This window comes from Tamandua tetradactyla (assembly GCF_023851605.1).
Source record: "Tamandua tetradactyla isolate mTamTet1 chromosome 18 unlocalized genomic scaffold, mTamTet1.pri SUPER_18_unloc_1, whole genome shotgun sequence".
Taxonomy (NCBI): domain Eukaryota; kingdom Metazoa; phylum Chordata; class Mammalia; order Pilosa; family Myrmecophagidae; genus Tamandua; species Tamandua tetradactyla.
This window is the reverse complement of record NW_027518250.1, coordinates 2333195-2350781: the sequence shown is the minus strand read 5'-3', so window position 1 is coordinate 2350781 and position 17587 is coordinate 2333195. Positions and strand designations below refer to the sequence as shown.

Here is a 17587-nt window from a genome sequence, read left to right as displayed (position 1 = left end):
GATGTGGTCTCATTTCTTGAGCAAATTAATACATTCCCTGGTACCTGGTATGCAGCTATTGATCTGGAAAATTCTTTTATCTCAATAGTTGCTTATAAAGACCACCAGAAACAGTTTACCTTCACCTGGCAAGGTCAGCAATATACTTTCACAGTCCTACATCATGGTACATAAGATCTCCAGCCCTATGTCATAAACCTGTCCACAGGGACTTGATCATTTCTCCCACCCACAAGACATCACACTGGTCCGTTATATTGATGATATCATGTTGAATGGACCTAATGAGCAAGAAGTAGCAGCTGCTCTAGACTTGTTGGTAAGGCATTTGCATGTCAGAGGATGGGAGATAAATCTAACAAAAATGCAGGGGACTTCCACCACAGTGAAATTTCTAGGAATCCAGTGGTGCGGGGCATGTCGAGATATTTCTTCAAAGATGAAAGTTAAGTTGCTGCATCTAGCCCCTCCTATTACCAAAAAAGTGAAACAATGCCTAGTTGGTTTCTTTGGATTTTGGCAACAATATTTTCTCATTTTGGTGTGCTACTCTGGCACAATTTATCAAATGACCAGAAAGCTGCTAATTTTGAGTGGGAACATGAATAAGACGAGGGTCTGTGACAGGTCCAGGCTGCTGTGCAAGCTGCCTTGCCACTTGGACCATATGATCCAGCAGGTCCAATGGTGCTGAAAGTGTTAGTGGCAAATAGAGATGCTGTTTGGAGCCTTTGCCAGGCCCCTATAGAAGAATCCCAATGTAGACCATAGGATTTTGGAGCAAAGCCTTACCATCTTCTGCAGATAACCACTCTCTTTTTGAGAAACAGATTTTTGACCTGCTACTGGGCCTTAGTAAAGACTGAATGTTTAACTGTGGGTCACCAAGTTACCATGAGACCTAAGTTACCTGTCAAGAGCTGGGTATTGTCTGACCCATCAAGCCATAAAATTGGGCATATGCAGCAGCACTCCATAATATAATGGAAGTGGCATATTCAAGATAGGGTCAGTGCAGGTCCTGAAGGCACAAGTAAGTTACATGAGGAAGTGGGCCAAATACCCATCGTCTCCACTCCTGCCACATTACCTTCTCTTTCCCAGATGAGAGTATGGCCTCTTGGGGAGCTCCTTGGGGAGTGAATTGATTGAGAAGAGAAAACTCAGGCCTGGTTACAGAAGGTTTGGTATGATATGCAGATACCACCCATAAGTGGACAGCTGCAGCACTCCAACACCTTTCTGGGGTATCCTTGAAGGAGAAGGAATTTGCTGAGAGTAAATTCTCCCAGTGGGCAAAATTTCAAGCAGTGCCTCTGGTTGTTAATTTTGCTTGGAAGGGAAACTGGCCAGAGGTGAATTTGTATACCGACCCCCGGGCTGTTGCTAATGGTTTTACTGGATGGTCAGGGAATTTGGAAAGACCATAATTGGAAAATAAGTGACAAAGAGGTCTTGGGAAGAGGGTTGTGGACATTTCTGCGTGGACTGAATGCAAGAAGATATTTGAGTCCCATATGAGTGTGCACTAGAGGGTGACTTCAGCAGAGGATATTTTAATAATCAAATGGATAATATGACCTGTTCCGTGGATACCAGTCAACCTCTTTCCCCAACCACTTCTATCATTGCCCAATGGGCTCATGAACAAAGTGGTCATAATGGTAGGCATGGAATTTATGCATGGGCCCAGCAACGCGGTCTTCCACTCACCAAGGCTGACCTGGCTACAGCTACTGCTCTTTGTCCTACTGCCAGCAGCAGAGACCCACACTCAGCCCCCGATATGGAACCATTTCCTGAGATGACCAACCAGCTACATGGTGGCAGGTTGATTACATTGGACCAATCCCTTCATGGAAGGGGCAGCAATTACTTCTAACTGGAATAGACACATTCTCTAGATATGGGTTTGTTTTCCCTGCATGCAATGCTTCTGCCAAAACTACCATCCATAGACTTACCAGAATACCTTATCCATCATCATGATATACCTCACAGCATTGCTTCTTATCAGGGAACACACTTCACAGCAAATGAAGTTTGGGAATGGGCACATTCTCATGAAATTCACTGGTTACACCATGTTCTCCATAATTCAGAAGCAGCTGGATTGCTAGAACAGTGGAATGGCCTTTTGAAAAGTTAATTATGGTGCCAACTAGGTGGCTGGGGCAATGTTCTCCAAGAAGTTGTATATATTCTGAATCAGCATCCACTTTGTGGTGTTGTTTCTCACATAGCTTTAGGTTCCATGGGTCCAGGAACCAAAGGGTGGAGATGGGAGTGGCACTACTCGCTATTACCCTTAGTGATCCACTAGGAAAATTTTTGCTTCCTGTCCCTGTGACATTGAGCTCTGCTGGTCTACGGGACTTAGTTTAAAAAGAGGGGTTGTTTCCACCAGAAGAAACAGCAATGATTCCACTGAAATGGAATCTCAAAGACTGTCACCTGGTCACTTTAGGTTACTCATGCCCCTGATCAACAAGCCAAGAAGGGGATTATTTTACTTTCTGGGGTGGTTGACCCTATCAGGGGGAAATAGGACTGCAATTGCACAATGGAGTTAAAGAAGAGTTTTCCTGGAATGTAGGAGATCCCCTAGGGTGTCTATTAGTACTGTCATGCCCTGTGATTAAAATCAATGGAAAACTGCAACAACCCAATCCAGTCAGGACTACCAATGGCTCTGAAACTTCAGAAATGAAGGTTTGGGTCACCTCACCAGGCAAAAAACCACAACCAGCTGAAGTACTTGTTGAGGGTAAAGGAAACATGGAATGGGTAGTGGAAGAAAGTAGTGATAAATATGAACTCTGGCCACATGATTAGTTAAAGAAATGAGGATTGTAATACTGTTTTGCTCATGTTAAACTATTTAAGTTGTAAGAGATCAAGTTTAATAATGAATATTACCCAAGGTCTTGAACCCTATTCTGGGAAGATTCAATGTGTTTCTGGTTATATGCAGGAGAGTTGAGTATTGTTAGGTGAGAGAAAAATGTGTCTTTTATTGCTTTCTCTTTAGAAATTAGGTGTGGTTTAAGGTAATGTTTACAGTTGCCAAGTTGACAGGGCTTGAACTGTAATGATCAGGTTCATGTGTCAATTTGGCTAGGTGGTAGTACCTGTTTTTCTCATTGGGCAAGTGCTGGCCTTCTTGCTATGTGAACATTTCATAGAATTAAATCATGATCATGTTGGCTGCATCCACAGCTTATTTCCATTTCTAATCAGCCAGGGGGAGTGTCTTATGCTATGAATGATACTTTTTCTAATCACTGGAAGCATTTTAAGGGGGATTCAGAAGAGACAGGCTCACTTCCTGCTTAGGCCAGTGAGCCTCTCCTGTAGAATTCATCCAGACCCTCAATCAGAGTCATCAGCTTCACAGCCTGCCCTATGGATTTTGGACTCTACCTTCTCATGTTTATGTGAGACAGTTTTATGAATTTTATACTTATAGATATTTCCTGTTGATTCTATTTCTTTACAGAACCCTAACTAATATATTTTGGTTCTTCACCTTATTAAAAACATGATGGCATGTTCTTTCTCTTCTGGATGCTGATGACTTCTGTTTCTGGCTGTTCTCCATGATTTCTCCTTTTGTGTCCAATTTTCTTTGCTTAGAAGGACTTCAGCCATATTGGGTTAGGGCTTACTCTCATAAAATTTGTGCACATCTCAACTAAAAACATCTTCAAATTTCCTATTTCTGTTTACAAATGGGTTCAAATCTGCAGGACCGGGAATTAGGTGGGACCTGAACATGCTTTTTTTTTTTTAGCATGGGCAGACACCGGGAATCAAACCAGGGTCTCTAACATGAAAGATGAGATCTCTGCCCTTGAGCCTCTGTGACCTTCCCTAAAAATGCTTTGTATAAGGAACATGATTCAGTGCTCAACAACTCTCAGAATACAGGAAAATATTGACTGTTGATGTTTCTTTTTATTTCAAAATCATTTATGGTGTATATATGTACAATTAATATGAAGGAGTAATAATTAACTGCATCTTGTTGTTTTTTTTTTTTTGCCTGTGCAGGTTCTGGGAATTGAACCCAGGTCTCTGACATGGGGGGCAAGAATTCTGCTACTGAGCCACCATCACACCACCTTAACCACATCACTTTAGACTATTGAATTAACCATATATATTTATTTTCACTTTTTAAGAATAAGAAGTGTGAATTTTGAATTTAAGATTTATTGTAAGAAAAAAAAGCTTGGATTTAGTCAGTCCCATTGCACAAAACCCTTCATGGCTGCCCATGGCACCTACTCTAAACCCAGTCTACATGGTCCTATGTAATCTGGCTCCTATCCACTTCTTAAATCTCATTTTATGAAATCCAGGTCCTCAGTCTGCTCCAATCACAATGGTTCTTTCAGTTTCTTCTTGCATTGGTCTCTTTTCTACCTCAGAAACAGTTGTTTCTCTCCTCCTCAAGATTCTATTTCCTTGGGTCTTTTGCCTAGAAGAACAGTCAGCAAAGCCTTATATTCTCCTTTATCACCAGTGATTCTTGATCTCGCTCCTCATTCTTCTAAAGCTTCCTTTCTTCCTAGTATCTCAGTTGGGCTGCCAGAAAGGTGAAGTGAAGGGTGCTGTGTAGTGAGGGTTCTTCAGAAAAATGAAACCCACAGCATATGTATATATGTGCGTGTGTGTGTGTGTGTGTGCATGTGTGTGTGTATGTGTGTATGAAATATATATAATATATGTATTATAGAAACTTACAGTGCAATTGAGACTAGCAAGTCCAATTCCATCGGGCAGCCCACAAGTTTGGAACTCAGTAGTGGCAGTGAATTCTCTAGGCAAAGCTGACTGGAAAGAGAATTTTTTTCTTTGTGATGGCTGAAATCATCAGTTCTCCTTTTAAGGCCTTCACCTGATTGGAAGTCGAAACTTTTCTCATTGAAAACAATCTCCTTTGTTGATTATAGATGTAATCAAACATAGATGTAATAAGTGATCAATGACTTGTTTATCTTTGTAAATTCCTTCACTGTAACCATCAGATCAGTGCTTGTTGACCAAACAACTCAACACTGTAACTCAGCCAAGTTGACATATGAAATTAACTTTCATAAGCCTGCTTGAAAACTCTGTTGCTCTTTGAATCTTGAGTGCTGTGGTAGGAATATTGTGACCCTAATCTCCTGAAGTCTCTTGAATTGTGCTAATAATATTTAAGCCTCAACAAATAAGACTCAAACCAAGTCCACATGGTAGTAATGAAAATAAATGCCACATCACTTTCTATATCATCCTCGTTTCTTTCCTACAGGTAAATTTTCTCACTTAAGGCACACTTTCCAAAATGTGGCTATAAAACAAAAGCTTCTGTGAATATGAATGGAATTTCCCAATTTCTAGGGAATAATTGTGGAACTATCTGTGGTTGTTTATGTATAATATTATTTCCCCATTTTGGACTTTTCTGAATCTGATCATCTCACTCATATCCATCCTTTAAAAAGGCAACATTGACAACTTATTGGTATTTATTTTTCCATGTTAGAAGAGTTTCTCTTTCCTCTTTATTCTCTCAGGTTTATAGTTGAACCATTAGGACAGATATATAGACATATAACTAGGTTATCTCCCTGCTAAATTCTGTGTTCAGTGGATGGTTTGTTTATGTATTGTAAAAATGTTTAAAGAAAGATACTTTGAATCTTCTAAAAAGCCATGCAAAATTACACCATTAGAATTTTTTCCTCTACTAAGTATATACACCACCTACCAATCCCTTTGCTCTTTTGGTAATTCCTGACCTTTGATCTTGAAGCTGCATGTGTTTTATATATATCCTTGATAGGAGTTAAAATCTCCTTACCTCATCTCTGACCTCATCTCTGACCTCATCTCTGTCTCATTTACAAAGATCTTAACTTTGCCAGTCTTCTTAGGAAGCTGTTCAACTGTCTCATTTTCATGCTGACAGCTCATGTAGATCCCAGCTTGGTACATGCCAAAGAAGGATACCTATAATGCATCAAGGTGGTTTTACTTAACTTTGATTTCAGCTAAATATTAAGGTTATTTCCTGTAATGCAGATCTGGTTATTAACTGCTAAGCACCTTCATGTGACCAGAGATCAATAAATTATTTTTGTTCTCCAGTTTAAGTTCCAAATTAGAAACACATTTGAGTGATGAAATTAAGCTGTTTACAAGGTTGACTGCTATTTAAGGCCTGAATTTAAGGCAAGAAATTAATGTCAAAAGGGGAAAGAGGGGGAAAGAGGGGAAAAAGGAGAAAGGGGGTGAAGTGACAGTACTTAAAATGTATTTGTTATGTTGTCTTTCATTTTCTGTTCCAGAATAGTTTCAGAACTTTATTCAATGTTTGTATAGTTATTTATTAGATAGAGGATGATTAAAATAGGATGTGATCATATGTTCAGTATTGCCATGAACTGTCAAAATTTTGTAGTTATAAATCTTAGCCTTGCCCATTTTCATTTTGGTTTCTAGTTTAATGATTAGTCTGTGTATACTAACCTATTCTGAGAGAGACAAATCCATGCAAAGTTGCATGTGTAGGTATAATTTAGAAAGTTAATTATCTTTAGCAAATATTGCTTAACATCAATATGCAAGACAATTTGGAGTGAAGTTCTTCTTTCACAGAAGAAATCAATTCTTATTTAAATTGGAACAAAATATTGCACACAATGCATTAATAATAAAATTAAACATGATGTTTGTTTTCATTTACTTTTTTATCATGTCAATTTTTATATCCAAGAAAAAATTGTTGGATATATTCCTTCAAAGAAATCCTCTATTACTTATTTAGAAATATTTTTAGAATTTTGATTTTTTGCTTTAATTTATTCATTATTCATTAAATAGTAAAAGATTATGGTTGGTTTATAAGAAAGTTTAAAAATTTTAACATCATCTATATTGGATTATAATGTGCCTTCAATAAAATTTATGCGTTGTTACTGAAATGTTGGATGAATTTAACAAATGTATACACTCATATAGCTACAACCAAAAGCAATTTATAGAAAATGTTTTTATTATTGAAAATAATGTTTGCTGAGCAGTTTTGCAGTTCATTTCCCCTCCTCATATTCCAGAAAATCACTGATCTAATTTCTATCATTTGTATCTTTTACTAATGGAATTTAGAAAATATATCTTTTGTTAATGTAATAATGAAGATATATGGCTTGTCTTTGTCTTTCACTTAGTCCATTTTATTTTAGAATTATCCATATAGCATTTATTTATAGTTACTTCTAAGTAATATTCCACTGTATGAATATACCACAAATTGTTTAGCCATTCACCTTGTAATGGAAGTTGAGACTATAATAAACCTAATATAAACTATCATAAAATAAAGCATCTATGAACATTCATAGTCAAGTATTTATGCAAAAATATTTCAGCTATCTTCATTAAATAGCTAAAGGTGAACAAGTGGATTACATGGTAAATGTGTAAATATAGATTTAACATTGTTAAGATGTCAAAATATTTTCAAAAATTGTACATCATTTCATACTTGATCCAGACATGTGTTGGTCTTCTGGTTGTTTTACATCCTGGTTGATACTTAGACTTATCTTTATATATATATTTGCCACTCTTGTAGGTATGAAATTGTATCATTGTTTAGTCTTACATGGCATTTCTCCCTGGTGTCTAAAGATGATGGTCATCTGTTGCTGTACTTGGTCATTTGTGTACCTTCCTTGGGAAATGTTTGCCCAAATCTGTTACTGATCCTTAAATTATGTTTCTCATCTAATAAATGAGGTAAGAGCCTTTAATATTCTGGATATGTCCTTCCAATGATACATGTTTTGAAATCATTTTCTCCCAATATGACTAACATTTTCCTTTACTTAATCATGCATTTTAAAGAGCAGACAGTTTTAATTTTGAATAAGCTTTATTTTTTAATATTGTTACTGCTTTTTGTGTCTTCTCTAAGAAATATTTGTCTACATATAGGTCATTGTTTTGTTTTACTAAAGCTGAAGAAATGCAATATATCTGAAATGAACTGGCTTTTAACAATGGGGAGTTATTAGCTTGCAAGTTTACAAATATAATGTAAACTGAAAACGTCTAAATTCAGGCATCAACAGGAAGTATATTTCACTCAGGAAAGGCTGATTCTGTTTGGAACACCTGTCAGCTGGGAAGGCACATGGCTGGCATCTCTTCATCCTTGTTCCCTGTTCCATTGCTATCAAGTTCTGATGCCAGTGGTTTCCTTTCTAAGTATCTATTTGTCTTCACTTAGTTCCTCTGGGACCCAACTCTGGGTTCCTGCTTGCTTATCCTCTCATGGAAGGCACATGATGGTGTCTGTTGGTCCTTCTCTCTGCATTGTTGCTTCCAATTTCTGGCTTCAGTGGCTTCCTCTCTCAGCTTCTATAGGTGTGTCCTTGTCTCTCAGCTTCTCTGTTGTCTTTTTCTTTGAGTTTCTCTTAATTTGATCTCTTTTATCCTCTCATAATGGACCCCAATAAGGGGAATATGACACATCTTGAATAGGCTAGGTCACATCTTGACAGGTATAACTTAATGAAAAGCTGACACCTACAATAGGTCTGCAGCTCCAGGAATGGATTAAAAGAACATGATGCTTTCTGGGATACATACAGCCTCCACTCCATCACAGTCAAGAAATAGTTTTTCTAAGTTTTCTATTAGAAGTATTAATAGTTTTACAGTTCCTTTTAGGTATATAATAATTTTGAATTACTTTTTGTATATTGTGTGAGAGGATTAGGATTCTTTTTTCCTAAAGATATCCAATTTGTCTTGCACGACTTGCTGAAAAGTTTGTCCTTTCCCCCATTGAATTGCCTGACATTTTTATTTTAAATATAATGTACGAGTCTATTTTAGACAAATATTTTACTTCATTAACCTATACATCCATTCTGAGTTTGTACCTTGTGTCATTTTCCTTCTGCCTAATGATGTAATGTTTCTTATAATGCTGCTCTGCTGACAATACCACACTGTTTAATTTGACTTTATAGTAAGCCTTGGAATCAGAAAATATATGTTCTCTATCTTTGATTCCCTAGATCTTTTGAAATTCTAGGCCTAGTGCATTTCCATACACCTTTTAAAAACAGCTTTTCAGTTCCAAAAAAGAAATAGTCTGCTGAGAATCTGAATGACATTGTGTAGAATGTATATATGTGTTTGTTGAGAACTGACACTTTAGCGATACTGAATTGTGTAATCCATTTATGTAGGATATTTCTCAATTTGTTTTCTTGATTGTTTTAGTAATGCTTTGTATTTTTTATCGTACAGGGTTCGCACGTTGCTTTTTATAATTCATCCCTTTGCAGCTTAGAATTGATGCTCTCATTATTATTTCCATTTCGTTTTAAAATTTCAGTTTTCCAACTTTTTTGCTTGCTGGTGTGTGAACATACAAATTATAGTTTTGTAACCTGTGACTTTGTTAAATTCTCTTATTAATTTTAGCTATTTTTTAATTCCAATCTGAAATCTAATTGGTCCACATAAATCTAACATGATGCTATGTATTTAGATTTGATTTGTTATCTTGTTGTTTGTTTACTTTTTCATTCTTTTCTTTTTTTGCTTTTTCCTCTCTCATATTTTGGATTAAGTACTTTCTTATTAGTCTTTTTCATCTCTTCTGTTAGTTCACCAGTTCTTCTCTCTTTCATTTCATTATGAGGTATTCATGATGTATGTTTCACTTATCATAGCAAAGCTTCAAATAATATTATGAAACACTTATATAAGAGTTTTGTAAAAATATGCTTCTATTTTCCTCCTCTTTCTTTCATTTTTTTGGGGGGAGGGCTGAAGTGTATGGACCAGGAGTCAAACCCAGGTCTCCCACATTGCATGTGAGAATTCTACCACTGCACTACCCTTGCACCCCCTTCCTCCTCTTTCTTTTACTATTGCTGTATGCATTACTTCTATGTGTGTTTAAAACTTTTTACACTCTGATATGACTTCTTATTTAAACAGTTGATTATATTTTAAAGAAATTAGGGGAAAAACTATATTTACTTGCATAGTTTTTATTTTGACACTCTTCATTCTTCTGTGTTCATCTGCGTTTGTACCTTGTGTCATTTTCCTTCTGCCTAATGATGTAATGTTTCTTATAATGCTGCTCTGCTGACAATAAGTTCTCTGTTGTTTGCTTTCAAATGGCACCTTCAAAGATTGTTTTATTGCATGTAGAATTCTAGGTTGAGTCTTTAATTTTCTTTCAGCACATTGAAGATGTATTCCATTGTGTTATGGCTTGAATTTTTCCTTAAAGAAGTCAGAAATCATTTATTTTTTTCCTCTGTATGCACTATTTTTCCTTCATGGCTACTCATAATAGTTATCTCTTCATTAATGAATGGTTTTCAGCAATTTAGTTATGATGTACCTTAGTGTGTTTTTCTTTATATATATTCTGCTTTTTTTATATGTACTGTGCTTGAGGATAATTAGGTGTTTCAAATTTGTGGTTATATAGCTTTAATCATTTTTCAAAATTATCATTATAATTTTTAAAATATCTTCTTTCTCTTTTTTGTTTCTGAGATTCAAAGTAAGCATTTTAAACAACTTGATATTTTGCCAGAGGTGAATGAGTTTATATTAATTTTTCAGTGTGTTTACTCTATGCATCAATTTTTTTTTTACTTCTGAAGGGATCATACTGCTTTAATGCAGTTAAGTAAATGTATTGCTCATTTTAGCCCTGCAAATTTGCGTTCTATGTTTTTTTGCTTCTAGTTCTTTCTTCTTTATTTTTATGTTGTATTTCAATTCCTTGACCATATTTTAATAGCTGCTCCAAATCATTGCCTCTAATTCCATTGTCTGAGACATTTCAGGGTCTTTTTCTATAGGCTGATTTTTCTCTTATTATTGGGTTATAGTTTCCTACTCCATATGGCTAATATATTATTATTGAATACTGGAAATTTTGAACAATATGTTGTTGCCAGTCCAGATATTATCTTCATTTAAGAAATTTTTTTCAGATAATAAGACAAGCTTGATCATTTTGAGGCTTGTTTTGATCCTTTTGAGGATTTTTAAAAAAATTTGTTAGTAACATCTAGAGTAGACTTGAAGCTAGGGATAGTTTAACCATATTCCCAATGTGTGGCTTTTCTGGGTAATCCATTGAATGCTGTAAATGTTTAACCAAGCCTGCCCAATATGGCACATCATAACTCTACATCTCTCAAATCTGAGTTTGTCAGTGCAAGATAATTTTTTTCTTGGTAGTTGTATCATGTCTAGCCTCATGGAATCTCACAACATGCAACAGGAGTTTATTATTCAGACAAATAAATCATTAAGGGGCTACCTTGCAGATTTCAGAAGTTGTTCTCCAAAGTTTTACTTTTTCTGATATTTTGCCTGCACGTTCTAGCATCTTCAACTGCTTTTCCCAAACTTCATTGTCTCTGTTCAGCTCAGTAAAACTGTGACTCTCTGTTTGTCTTCACTATGTTAATATCTGGAAAATGTTTATAAATAGAAAGTCAAAGAGATTGTAAAGCGTTTTCATTTGTTCCCTTGCCTAGGGATCACAACCCAGTGCTGTCTGTCTTTCAATATCTGAAAAGAAATGCTACAAATATTTTATCCAGTGTTGTAGTCATTTATGGTGAGAGAACTTGAATTATAACAAGAAAAAAACATAGCTATTAAGTTTTAAATGCTCAATTTGTATAAAACTATGGTATAAAACTTCTTTATTGCCTCCAAATATACTAAATGATTCTCTTTACAAATTGGATGAATTTGTCTTTTAAAGTAAATAGCTAAGTCATTCCAAAGTAATGATAATATTAAATTTTATTTTTCACTTAAAACTTGAACATAGTAAATATTTTTAAAATATTGTATCATCAATAAATTTGAAAGCCATGTGAAATAACCGCTATCCTTGTTCTACTCTGAACTTTAAAGTGAACAGCTTCAGTAATTTGCTTTTAAATGATGGCTAGAATGTTAATTTGAGATTGGAATTTGTTTTCCTTGAGAAAAATATTCTAAGAAAATCAGGAGAAACTTATTTTTTCAAATTTCTCCTCAACATCAACCAATATACTCATTTACTTTTTTCTTTATTAAACTTATTGTTATACTGTATCATTCTTGTATTCCTGAAATAAATTCTATTTGATTTTAATGCATTTATTATTTTTAATAACTGGTTAAGTGCTAGTATTATATATTTTTATAACTTATTTTTTTATCTTATCTTATTTTTATTACATGGGCAGGCACCAGGAACCAAGTTTGGATCTTGAACATGGCCAGTGAGAACTCTGTCACTGACCCACCATTGCCTGTCCTAGTATTATATTTTGAATTTTTTGTACCTATATTCACAAGTAAAATGAGCATATATTTTTATAATGGAACATTTTTTGGGAATGGGGTTATATATCTTTGTAAAATGAATGGTGGAGTTTTAAAGTAATGGAATTTTCTATTATTTACTTTTTTTTCCAAAGGCAGACACGAAGAATTGAACACAGGTCTCTGGCATGGCAGGCAAGAATTCCACCATGGCACACCCTATCTTTTCTTTTAAAAAGTTTATATGGGGATGAAATTATTTACAGCAATTTTTATTTTATTTTTTTTAATTTTTATTTTGTTTACATGGGCAGGCACTGGGAATCGAACCCGGGTCCCCGGGCTTGGCAGGCAAGCATTCTTACCTGCTGAGCCACCATGGCCCGCCCTATTTACAGCAATTTTATGTAGTTATCTTTTTTTTAACATTTTAATGAGCTACATTTGATAAACAATATACTCCACCTATATAAGATGTGCAATTTAAGAATTTTGAGCTAGCTATACACCTGTGATAATATTACCACAATTAAAATAGCATCCATCCATCAGCTCCCAAACATCTCATCATGTCCCTTTGCAATCCTTCCTTTCTTGCTCTATCCCCCTTCTCCAGGCAAAAATTACCTGCTTTCATTAAAAATCTGGTTGCATTTTCTAGAATTTCATATAAATTCATGCCCTCATTTTTTGTCTACCTTCTTTCACAGAAGAGAACTATTTGAGATTCATCCAAGTCACTGTCCATACTCTATTATTTTACATTTCAGAATAGCAGCATTCCATTATATAGATAAACCACAATATGTTTATCACTTCATTTATTGAAGGGATTTTTGAAGGGGTTTTTGGCTCTTACAAATAAGCTGTTATGAGATTTCAGTGTAAATCTTTATGAGGAGATATGCTTTCATTCCTCCCAGATCAATACTTAAGAGTAGAATCCAGGGTCACACAATAGGTATATGTTTAAAATTTTTTCTGTGTCTTATTATTACATTAGCATGCTGACTTTCCAAAATCATGATGTCAATTATTATATTAGTGAAATATTTAACAAAACATTTTGAAGTGAAGGTTATATATCCAAATGTGGGTTTAAATCCATGTGCATGTGTTGCTAGCTTAACATCAGAAATGTAACTATTACATTGAAAAAAGCCAGACCTAATTCTGCCCATTTCCTCCCTCTGCTATTCCCCCTAACCACAAACACACACACATTCTGGAGTAAATGCTGACCTGCCTTTTAGATAGAATTTAGGGTAAATCTCATGACTTATGAATAATTTTAAGGTACTAAAACATTTATAATCACAAAACATCTCTGTTCAGAAGAATATGCACTCCAATTCATAGTGCAATTTCAAAATTCATTTAGAATTACTTCCTTCTCCTGCATAAGGCCTATTTTAAGAAGGCCTCTTGAAGGAGTATAATAAGATGCATTCCATGTCCTCCATGTGCTTGTCTTTTAGTGATGCTTTAAGAGTGTTGAAACTAGGCAGAAAGCAGCATGTAATGTCAGGTAGGATTGTTCCAAGAAAGGCGAGGGGTTGTGTAGGAAGACAGTCTTCCACCAAGGTGTGGGGGTGCAACAGCCCAAAGAATGGATGACTCAAACAAGTCCAACTTGGTTTGTAAAACAGAGCTTTGACAGGTGGAGAAGGCAGGATTTTATGGTGGGAGTGGACAAAGAAGGCAGAGAGCCAAGAGGATACAGATGCATAATTAATGACAAAACTAATTGTTTCCTAATACTTGTCCCTTTGGGCATGACTTCTAACAAAGTTAGCTTTGAGGAGAGATAAGGAAAGTGCAGAGCTAGCAGAGTAAATGTAGGAATGTGCATAATTGCTGACAACATTGGAAGAATTGTGGGGATATTTGAAATTATGAAAGCATTACTATGTTACCAGGGTCTTACTCTATTCTGTTGTGGTGGCTAAGCATTGACTTCTCTGTTTAGCATGTGATTAAAGTTAGATCTGTCTATGCTGGATGTATTCAGTTAGCTCTTTAGCACCCTCTCCTCCACTCACTGTGAGTTGAACGCATTCTGTTACAGTTTTCCATGGCAGGTGTGGCAAAAATCATTACCGGTTTGCTGAAACTATAGGAATTTGTTGTCTCATGGTTTTGGAAGTTAGCCCCCTGAAAGCATGGCCTGTCAAAATTGTCTTGACAGGCCATGTTTTCTCCTGGGTTGTTCTGGTGATGACTTGGCTTGCCACATCCCTTGGTGTTCCTAGGTTTACATCCTTGCTTCTGTCACATGGCCATCTGTCTCATTCTCTGGCTTCTTCTGTCTTTGGGCTTCTATCTCTGTGTTCAATTTCCTTTGCTCATAATTTGCTTCAGTTATATTAGATAAAGGTCTGCCCTCATTCACTTTGGCCTCATTTTAACCAAACATTTTTAAAGTTACTATTTACCAATGAGTTCATACCCACAGGAACAAGAGTAGGACTTCAATATGTCTTTGTATGGAACATGATTCAATTTCCAACACATATCCTCCAGTTGGTCTCCCAAGCAGCATTCTCAACCTGTAGGTACTGGCAGTTTGCCTCTAAGACAATTGCAGGCCAATTCTTTTTTATATGGTCATATGTGGCTAACGAACACTCATGCGACCTTTGGCCAAGAGAACTCTTGACACTTCAGTTTCCATCTGTTTAGAAATAAGCATCCACTTGCTTCATTATCAAAACAGTATATATTCCCTAGGTTTCTCAGATGTACATAAGAAATCAGTTTATTATGACTCTCACACTTTTATTCCAGTTTACAGAAGGAAACATATCAGATTCTTAGCTCTATCTCTCTGAACACCTTTTTTCTGAATTAGAGAAATGCATTCCCTAGCCCAGCTCAAGGGAATTTCATGCAACCTGGCAGTCCTTTTAAAATTCTTGTTGCAATATTTTTTTCTTTCATAGACTGTACATCACTGGTTAGTTAAGACTCACAAAACTAATTTTCAGAATCTCCTTTTTAAATCCTATGTATTACTACTTTAAATTCCAAATTGAATGGACTACCATAAAGAGTTCCATTTTTAACCTATTTAAAGAGCTTTATTAATAACAAAGTTAAATATTTATTGGGTGGAATGCACAGACAAGCAGAATTATAACTTACAATATTATAACTTGCTACCCTGTGTTAAAGTTATATCTACTTCTAAATGATTAAGACAATTTAATTTTGGAAATTTTAAATTGTGAAGATTTGTAAAGTCTAGGATTGAAAAAATATAGTCATTTCATTTTTTATTATACTTCAGTTAGTTAATACAGCCTGAACAATTACTCTTTTGGAATTTGCTTAAAGTTCACAATGTTAATTCCCCTCAATTTCCCATTGTGGCATACATAATAAATTATGACTGTGTGCATCACCAGGAAAAAGAGATGAGACTGGTCACTTGCCTTACCAGATGGCTTATAGAACTGATATTTGGACACATCTGTAACATATTTGACATATCAACTATCATTGTTCTAATGTGTGATCAATTTGTGGAACACATAGCAGTGCCAAAGATCAGAATTTAATATGTATGTCTTAAAATGACTTATGTTTAATCCTTTATATATAGTTTATGCATAAATTTACATTCTGTATATTTCTTTTGTCTGTTTTATTCTTCAAAGAGGAAAATGTGTTAAAGATTCCCATAGATATTGAGTGTGGCCAACTTATTCATATATGCTGAAGTATATTTTCCTTCAGATTCATGAATCTTATCATTTGCATGTAAATATTACTATTTTAACATAGATTCTTGAACCCTATATGATGACAACTTAAAACTAAACAGAAGAAAAGCACAATTAGAAATACAAAGCTGACAAATTAAAGCTCCAAAACTTGAAACTGGCACAATAAATGAATGACATTTGAGTCACTTACTCTAAGGAGGGAAGATGGTGTCTGTCACTGTATTTGGGATAGCAGCATTAAGTTATTTGGGGGGAATTTTGGTATTTTTTATACAGAGAAGAGGATATAAATAGCAGTTGTTTGCTCTTATTGCCGGACAATCATCAATCCTTCAAATAACAAGACCCTTCTTTCTTGAGAGAAAAGTGTACTAGGCATTTGATAACATCTTTTGTTCTGTTTGCTGAAATTTTATTTAATGCCCTTTGCATGCTTCTAGTTTAGAAGCTATGCACTCATAAGCTATTTATGAACATCATAATGGCACTTTTTAAATTTTGGTTCATTTTGCTTTTTTTAATTAAATAAATTTACAAAGAAAAAAATGAACCCAATTTCTATATTATTCTTTCTGAAAATGAAATGGCCATAGAATGTCTTATGTCATTTTCAATTTTCTGTATTTCTTTTATGAAGCAACTTACATATTTTTAAAAAACTAGTCATTGTTTTAATTTAATTTGCAACCATTATTTATTGAGTTAATACAAATATCTGAATACCTCTATTCAATCACTATTTGCATCAACTTCTTATTTGGTTAAGTTTTCTGGAGAACAACCTGTAAAAGTGGTAAATTATTTCAGTCAGAAATATCTTTTATTTCATGCATACTCATGCAAGAAGTTTAGCCAAGCACGGAAATTTAGGTTGATGGGTATTCATGATTTCTTTGAAGATATTCACAGCTTTCAGCCTCTTTGTCAGTTCTTTATCATTTATCAGATGCTAACTGTAACATAGTACATGGATACTATAGTTGGGGGAGTGGGAGGATAAGTTTAAGAAGCTAGAGTACATAGATGATGTCACAACATCTGAGTGAACTTGTGAAAACCATATGAACTGCTCGTACTTAATCAAGAATATCTAGGTAGAAATTGAGACTTGTGCAGAAAAGAGTTTGCACATAGGCCTGAGAGGCTGTCCTTAGAAAGGCCTGCTTGCAAGGTGGGCCCTTGGCTCTCTCTGGCAACATCATATGTGAACAGGTCTGAACACTCATATATAAAACTTTTCCATACAAGTGTGGCTTGCTGGGCCTAAACCATTTGTACAAAAAATATGGTTTATGTAGAAACTTGCTTCATCCTGAGCGCCTGGGATTTGCATACATACAGGAAGAAGGTATCTATATGGCCAGCTTCCTATAAAGACCCTGGAAACTGAGTCTTCAGTGGACTTCTCAGGGTAGAAATATCCTACACATATTGCTGTATTTTTGTTTCCAAGATGATGCACTCTCCTTACCCTCTCATGGGAGGAA

At 35.3% G+C, this 17587-nt stretch overlaps 1 long non-coding RNA gene across 5 annotated transcripts in view; it reads left to right on the top strand.

The window, feature by feature from the left end:
* The window catches only part of LOC143672874 (uncharacterized), a 53649-nt gene that overhangs the window by 14200 nt on the left and 21862 nt on the right, over positions 1-17587 (top strand). For 3 of the 5 annotated variants that reach the window (XR_013170087.1, XR_013170086.1, XR_013170084.1), the window contains exon 3: positions 7631-7794. The exons of the other annotated variants lie outside the window; for them this stretch is intronic. This is a non-coding gene — a long non-coding RNA (uncharacterized LOC143672874). The remainder of the gene's footprint in view (positions 1-7630; positions 7795-17587) is intronic. 5 annotated transcript variants of the gene reach the window in all.